General features: G+C 31.5%; 1 long non-coding RNA gene across 1 annotated transcript; it reads right to left on the bottom strand.

The window, feature by feature from the left end:
• Positions 1 to 3,438: 3,438 nt before the first annotated feature.
• LOC136229525 (uncharacterized) lies at positions 3,439 to 7,333 on the bottom strand. Its single transcript, XR_010689154.1, has 2 exons — positions 7,012 to 7,333; positions 3,439 to 3,683 (listed from the first exon to the last, which is right to left on the bottom strand). It is a non-coding gene; the product is annotated as an uncharacterized lncRNA (long non-coding RNA).
• Between the last annotated feature and the right edge of the window lie 1,011 nt (positions 7,334 to 8,344).

Genomic DNA, 8,344 nt, shown 5'->3' with positions numbered 1-8,344 from the left:
ACCCGTGAAGTACTTAGACTACGTGATTCCTAGTCAAGGCGTGTCTAATGCTGGGGATCAGAAACTAGGGCCCGTAAGTTCCGTGGTGTGCCAATTCCTACGGTTTCTGGAGCGTCACTTCCGGTAAGGCAACACCTATATGAATCCCTAAAGATAGCCCGAATGGCATCGGAAATCGCGTTCCCCTACACAATAGTCAATTATAAGTATCAAAGCAAGTAATAAGCATTAACACGTATATAGAAATGGAAATTGCAAATCATATATTATAAATATGGAGAATAAGAATGATGAATACAACCAAGCCTAGTACATAGGAAGAGTGCAAGCTAGTTAGCAAGCGAAGAGGGAAGAATCGGCCTTCGGAACTAGCCAACCGGACTCAAGGCCGTCACTTAGGACTTGGAGGTGGAACTCTCGAGCTTGGTGATGAATGATAGAGCGGAACGTTGATGGAACGCGGGAATAACCGAACAAGCTCTCGAGGTGGGAGAGTTTTATTACATAAACCGAATCTCAAACCAAAACTATACAACAACTATCTAGGTAAGATAGAAGTAGAAGATAGAAAGTAGAAGGTGTAGAAGGTGTAGAGGGTGTCTAAATGAGTGCTAGTCACTCTTATTTATACATCAAGCTAGGGGTAGAATTGTAACTTCATAAGGTACAAGTATGGAGCAACATTATTTGGTGTAGAAATCCCATAATACGCCCCGCGTATGGTGATACATGCCCCGCGTATATGCCCATTCCGTCAGAAATCTCCTGCATGTGGACCAATTCTATGTCTAATTGTCTCAAATACGCCCTGCGTAGTCTGAATTACGCCCCGCGTAAATGAGTCTCTGAAGTTTTACTGCTTGAATTGGTGCTTTTACGCCCTGCGTAGTCTGAAGTACGCCCCGCGTAAAGGATGATACGTCCCGCGTAAAGGATGATACGCCCCGCGTATGGAGAGTTGACTCCGGGAGACAATGCAGTCTGACTTCCAGGATTAGGCCAATCATTTCCGACATGTGTCATACGCCCCGCGTAAGGTGTCATACGCCCCGCGTATGCTGAGTCATTTCCACATGGTGCCTGCGGATAAGGCAATTATTTCTGACACCATGTTTTAGGCCCCGCGTAAATGACAATACGCCCCGCGTAAATGATGATACGCCCCGCGTAAATGATGATACGCCCCGCGTATTTGAGTAGATTTTCACTCCTTCCTCGTACCTGAAATACAAATCTTGAGAGCCGAGTTAGCTTGACGTTTTATTCTCTAAATTCAACTAAAAATAAAAGAAATTAACTGAAAGTAAGGAATTTATTTTTATTTTGTTATTTTATTAAAACACTCTATTTTTGTAATTAAACTTATTTATTTCTTCTAAAATTAAACCGTAAATCACGCTAAAAGATAGGGACGAAACGCCCCTATCATCTGCTGCCAGGTAAATTACACTTATGGCCACTGAACTTTACTCATGTTTTAATATATAACCACTAAACTTCAACAACTTTAACCTCACAAAAAAAATGATGATAATTTAAACAAGGGAAAAGTATAAAATAAACATTGTGCTTTTGATGTAATTGCAAAAACAGTACTTGTGATTTAAAAGTTTGTAATTTGTAACTTTTATAGTTAAAGGATATGGAATGTATTGTTTGATAAAACTGAAAATTAAGTGCTGAAAAAATAAGTACTGAATTTTAAGTGCTGAATATTATAAGTGTTGAAAATATTGAATGATTTAATTTTTTATAAAAATATTAGTTGATAAGGTTTTGTTGTTATTGTTGTTGTTGTATTAGTTGACAATGTTTAACTTAAAATGTTAAGTTAAATATTTTGACTTATCAAAATAAGTGGTTTTTAACTTAATTAACTAATTTAAGTTGATGGAGAAACAATCGTTATCAAACGCACTTAAATTAAATAAGTGCTTAACATTTTAATTTAAGCAATTAAGTGATTTATCAAACAAGGCCTAAGTCAATTTTTTGGATTAAGAATACTCGTAGTTTGGTTAATTTGTAAAATTGAACCTTAAATTTTAGATAATTTATAAAATCATTCTTTTTAATTGCTCAAAATCCCTTCTTTTTGCGATAAATAGTCACGATAATAATTTTTGGAAAAATGACTGAGTTTGTAAACTGCAAAAAAAACACATTCTTATTTGCAAACTTTTAAATTAGGTGGATTATCTTTATAAATCGGTCAAACCACAAGATTTATTTTTATTTTTTTCTTTAAACGACTTTAATTCTTCAAAATTAAAATTTCAAGGTCATTCGGGTATTCTATTAGTTAAGAGAAAAAATAATTTTTTTAAAAAAAAGTTCTAGAAATATTTATTTTTGAAAATAAATAATATATTTTTATGGTAAATGTCGTTCTAATCGAATTTAATTATTGAACATTTTCATTTTAAAACATTAGTTAACGCTTAGTAGTTAATATTAGAAAGTGTAAATTTAAATAGTTTTTATATTATATTTTAAAGTTTAGTTGGCAATATTGTGAATATTTGTAAAGTTGAGTGACCATAAATGTAATTTACTCATCTGCTGCCTCATCATAGGTAACATATCACAAATATATGTATATGTATAGGCATAAAAAATAAATTAATAAATTATATTGTGTTTCGCAGTTGAACAAAAAAAATTCAAATATTTTGTTGAATATAAAAATATTAATTTTTAATTTTATTATGAAATTATAAAAATGTAAAAAAAAAATTAGAACTAACTAATATATAACTACCAATTAAGGTTGATTTAAGTGATTAAGGGCCTCAACCCACTTAAACTAGTTCCCGGGTTTGAAATTCAACGTACGCAAAAAGCTTTAATTGGAAGAAAATGCATTTAAAAGATATTGGACGAGCTTCAAACAGAAAAGTCAGACAACAATAAAAAACTAATATATAATTAATACCGAAAATTAAAATAAAACTTATACTTTATAATGATGTCTGAAATTAATTCAATTCGCTAATGCTACGAGTCAAGTTAATCTTAATCGTGTTTAGCTACCTAAATAGGGTAAAATGATACCCATGGCCACTGAACTTTACCAATTTTAATATTGTGGCCATTGAACTTCAACTGTTAACGGTGGTGGCCACTGAACTGCCACTGAACTTACTTTTTTAACACTGGTGGCCACTCAATGCATCAAAATGACTGTTAACGGTCTCAAAATAAAAAATTCTAAGAGTTAATGATATTCCAATGAACTTTAATTCTTGAAAATTTTCAGTTTGAGGTCATTTAAATGTTGTTTAGTTAGGAAAGAGAGTGAATTTTTAGAGAAATAAAGCTCCAAAAAATACAATTTCATGGTAAATATCGCTCTGAATAACTTTAATTCTTGAATATTTTCATTTTAAAGTTATTAATGGTCATTTTGAGGAGTTAGTTAAAGTTGAGTAGCTACCGTTGTTAAAAAATGTAAAGTTCAACGATCATGTCGTTAAGAATTGAAATTCAATAGCCATAATGTTAAAATAGGTAAAGTACAGTGGCCATGGGTGTAATTTACCCTAACTAAATAATAGAACCCGTTTGGCATTCATTTCAGAATCTGTACGAAGTCAGGTGATCTACACGCGATATCAACTACACGCAACTCCGTCGCAAGCCAAGCCCGCTCCAACTAACGCTCCATGTCAGCTCTTATATTTCTGTTGTCAAATATAATATTGGATATTAAAACAAAATATAGTTAAAACAAAGTAATCATAGAATAATTTCAGGTGTCGTTTGGTTCACAGAATGTGGGAGGAATAGAATAGCTATTCCTAAAGAATCCATATTCCAACATTAGAATCAAATCAATGTTTGAATAATATAATATTTCCCTAAATTCAAAATTATTTAATCAAAATTATTGTCATATACTTTCTTATTGATTCTAATGTGAATAATATAATATTTCCCTAAATTTTAAAATTATTGCCATATACTCACTTAATCAAAATTATTGCCAACTTCTCAAAAGAAAAATATTGTCGTATACTCTCTGTTGGACACAATCAATTCAAAATAGGCTCCCACCCGTTTCCCTTATTTATATTTGGCCAGAGACTCTCAGACCTTCTCTCTCCTAAACATTTTCTTACTCTCTAACCTTCTTTTACCCTTTAACCTTCTCCCTGCTCAATGATTCATATTGCAAATCCAACTCCATACTCGCCCTTTTGCTCCCGGGGGTTGTCTATCCGTGAAGATTGCTGGAGTGAGAATTTGGAGCTGAATATTGGCCTTCTTCGAGAGAAGGACTGGGAACAAGTTGCTCGAAAAGTAAATTGTTAACATAGAACCCAGAAAACAATCATCCAGTGTAAGAACAAAATCGACACGCTTAAGAAAAATACTAAGAAAGAGAAATCTAAAGTTGAGTCCTCTAATAGAGCGTTGACCTGAGTTTATTATCAGGCGATGAATTCGTTTATTCGACCTAAGGTTTCCGATAGAACAAAAGCTCCCTCCCCTGCACTATCCCCGATGCATCTAAGTCGGAGTCCTCGTAGACCAATTCACCAGCGAGGATAGTGCGGGGGAGAGAGCTTGTGTCCTATCGAAAACCTTAGATCGAATAAACAAATCCAACGCCTGATAATAAACCCATGTCGACGTTCCATTAGTGGACTCAACTTTAGATTTCTCTATCTTGTATTTTTTTTAAGCGTGTCGATTCTATTGTTACACTGGGTGATTGTTTTCTAGGTTCTATGTTTACAATTTACTTCTCAAGCAACTTGTTCCCAGTCCTTCTCTCGAAGAAGCCCAATATTGAGCTCCAAATTCCGACGGCCCCAAACTTCAATGAGAGTGAAGCTAGCTTCGTCACTCCAACAATCTTCACGGATAAACAACCCATGGAAGCAAGAGGACGGAGTTGGATTGCCCATATGAATTGTTGAGCAAAGAGAAGAGAGAAGGTTAGAGAGTAAGAGAATGTTTAGCAAGGTTAAAGAGTCTCTAGCCAAATATAAATAAGGGAAACGGGTGGGAGCCTATTTTGAATTGATTGTGTCCAACAGAGAGTATATAGCAATAATTTTGATTAAGTGAGTATATGACAATAATTTTGAATTTAGAGAAATATTATATTATTCATATTAAAATCAATCAGAGAGTATATGACAATAATTTTGATTAAATAATTTTGAATTTAGAAAAATATTATATTATTCACACTTTGATTTAATTCTAATGTTGGAATATAGATTCTCTAGGAAGCATAAGAGACAGAAAAACAAAAGAGAGATTAAATAATTAAAAAATAATAATAAATATGACTTATAAAAAAGACTAAAAAAAAGTAGTATACGATACGATATAAAAAACGAATATGAGAAAATGAGTGAGGTTAATATAAGCCTCAAACTTACCAAAAATATTTTTTCCTTATGAATTTTTACATTAATTTCATATGGATCTCGAGTGACCAAGTCGAGGTATTTGAAAATTTATATTAGTTTGAATAGAAATATTAATATGAAAATACATATTTAAATAAAAACGAGTAAAGTGATTTTAATAGTTTTCTAATTCCTAGAGCATATGTGCATATTATTTGTCAACCAAATTTTAGGTATTAGAAAAATGATTGATTTTCATTTATAAAAAATCGACTAAAATAATTTTTTCTTTTTTATTAATAATTCCCATTTTCTATAAAATTCATTAATTAGACCACTATGAAGATTAAAATAAAATAAAATAACCAATTGAAAATAAGATTGCCATAATTAGGGACTTAAAAAATAACTAATAATTTTTTAAATTTAATTATTTATTTAAGACTCTGAAATATAAATTATAGACTTAAAAAAAAAATTATTGAACATGAATTATGAACTCTAGAATCTAAAATATAAATTCTAGATTTTAAAATCCTAATTTTCAAATGGGAAATATTACTAGCTGATATGATTTAATAGAAGAGAGAACAATTTTGATATTTTCAGGATATGAAAAAAAATGGTATTTATAGGAATTTAAATTTTATAGAATGATAATTTGAAAGAACATAAGCATGAACAGTATTTGTAGGAATTAAATATTTGGACCAAGAAAATTAATCTAATTGTTCGATTAGCATCAAAATCTAATGAACATAACTATAAAATGGATCTGAATATGAAAATCGAGAGTTGGATCGGAATATGAAAATCGATTACTCCGATTCTGCCAGCATATTTCCTCAATATAACTCAGAAGAGGGAGCAGATCAATGGAAAAAACATTGATTTTGTAATTTATTATCCCTACCTGATAGAAGACAGAATAATTTTGATGTTTTCAGGAAATTAAAATCTAATGAACGAAACTATTAAAATCTAATATGAAAATGGAGAAGGAGATCCTCGTTGCAAGTTGCAACCTCAATTTCCCCCAAATCCATATACTCCACACAAAAAGTATATATCAGAATCGAAAAATTAAGCCAAAGAAAAAATATCAGATCACTCAGGTCAGCGGGAATATCGACACGCAAACCTGATATGATTAATCTAATTATTCAATTAGAATCAAAATCTAATGATTGAAACTATAAAATGGATCAAAAAATGAAAATGGAGAAGGAGATCCTCATCGCGACCTCAATTTCCTCCAAATCCATATACTCAATAAAAAAACAAATCAGAATCGAAAAATTAAGCTAAAGAAGAAGAGAAGATCAATCAGGAGATCCTCATTGCAACCTCAATTTCCTCCAAATCCATATACTCCATAAAAAAAAAAAATCAGAATCGAAAAATTAAGCGAAAGAAGAAGAGAAGATCAATCAGGAAATCCTCATCGCAACCTCAATTTCCTCCAAATCCATATACTCCATAAAAAAATCAAATCAGAATCGAAAAATTAAGCGAAAGAAGAAGAGAAGATCAATCAGGAGATCCTCTTCGCAACCTCAATTTCGTGAGTCATCACTGTGATCTTCATTCTGAAAGTAAATAACTAAAATTGCAAAACATTGATTTTGTAATTTACTATCCCTACCTGATAACCTGATAGACGGCAGAATGATTTTGATATTTCCAGGAAATTAAAATCTAATGAACAAAACTATAAGATGGATCGGAATATGAAAATGGAGAAGGAGATCCTCATCGCAACCTCAATTTTCTCCAAATCCATATACTTCAGAAAAAAACAAATCAGAATCGAAAAATTAAGCGAAAGAAGAAGAGAAGATCGTCATCACAACCTCAATTTCGTGAGTTTTCAGTGCGATCTTCCTTCTGAAAGTAAATAATTAAAATTGCAAAACAGAAAGAAAATGGATACCAAATTGAGAAAGACGATGAAGAAAACGTAGACTCGCGGCTGGAACGAATGAAAGGAGCGAGCACCTATTTTATTTATAGAACAGTGAGTAGGGTTTTCTATTGGGCCTCGCAATAACAAGATAACATTGTTGGGCTTTTATTCGATGTAGCCCACATCAAAGCCCGATTAAATATTTATTTGATGATATTAATTCAAAATGTATTACTATCAATAGACTTTTTCATCAAAACTATATCTTGATTAAAAATAATAATACTCTAAAAAATATCCCATGAAAACATTCGATACATGTGGATCAATATTACCATTCGGACTTGGAAGACTCAGAGTAGCCATTTGATCGGGAGAAATAAATAGGGTCAAATACATGAATATCATAATTAAGTATAAAATTACAATTAAGTCATATCATCAAACTTAATTCTTAATATGTCATTATTCTCTATATATTATGATTTTACACTATAATTTAAAAAATCTAGACTCTAATTCATAACTCATAAACCCTAGAAAATATATTCTAGATTTCTAATTTATAAATTCTAATATTTAAAATATATTAAAAGTGCTGATTTTACTAGTTTGACATAATCCAAAATTATGACTTGATATAGTTGTAAATAGTTTTTATAATATGAATTTTTGTGTAATTTTCCCAAATAAATATTCTCTGAAGATGCGAACGACACCTTTCAGCCTCATGAAAGAATCCTCTAGTAATTATGCGGTTAGGAAGGAGTAACTATTAGATCAAGACAAATGGTTACGCAAAGGACATGGGATAAAGGACAGAGTGTGTCGCCTGGCACATCAAAGATAAAATTGCTCTTAATTGCTAGCATTATAAGTAAAATTAGATCAATTTAAACGGTAGGAGCAAAGTTTCTTTTGATCGTCAATATTAGACGTACTTTTGTACCTTAGAGCAGTAATCCTTATAGTAATAACAAAAAACTTGAAACTTCAAAATAACATTCTGTAATCATTTCTGAAAGGCATGTTATTGAATTCACCCGACCTGAGAGTACCCATTTTTTTTGGA

The sequence above is a fragment of the Euphorbia lathyris genome, chromosome 5, assembly GCF_963576675.1.
Source record: "Euphorbia lathyris chromosome 5, ddEupLath1.1, whole genome shotgun sequence".
In the NCBI taxonomy this organism is placed as follows: Eukaryota; Viridiplantae; Streptophyta; class Magnoliopsida; order Malpighiales; family Euphorbiaceae; genus Euphorbia; species Euphorbia lathyris.
Note: the sequence above shows the minus strand (reverse complement) of the source record. Positions and strands in the feature narration are given on the sequence as shown.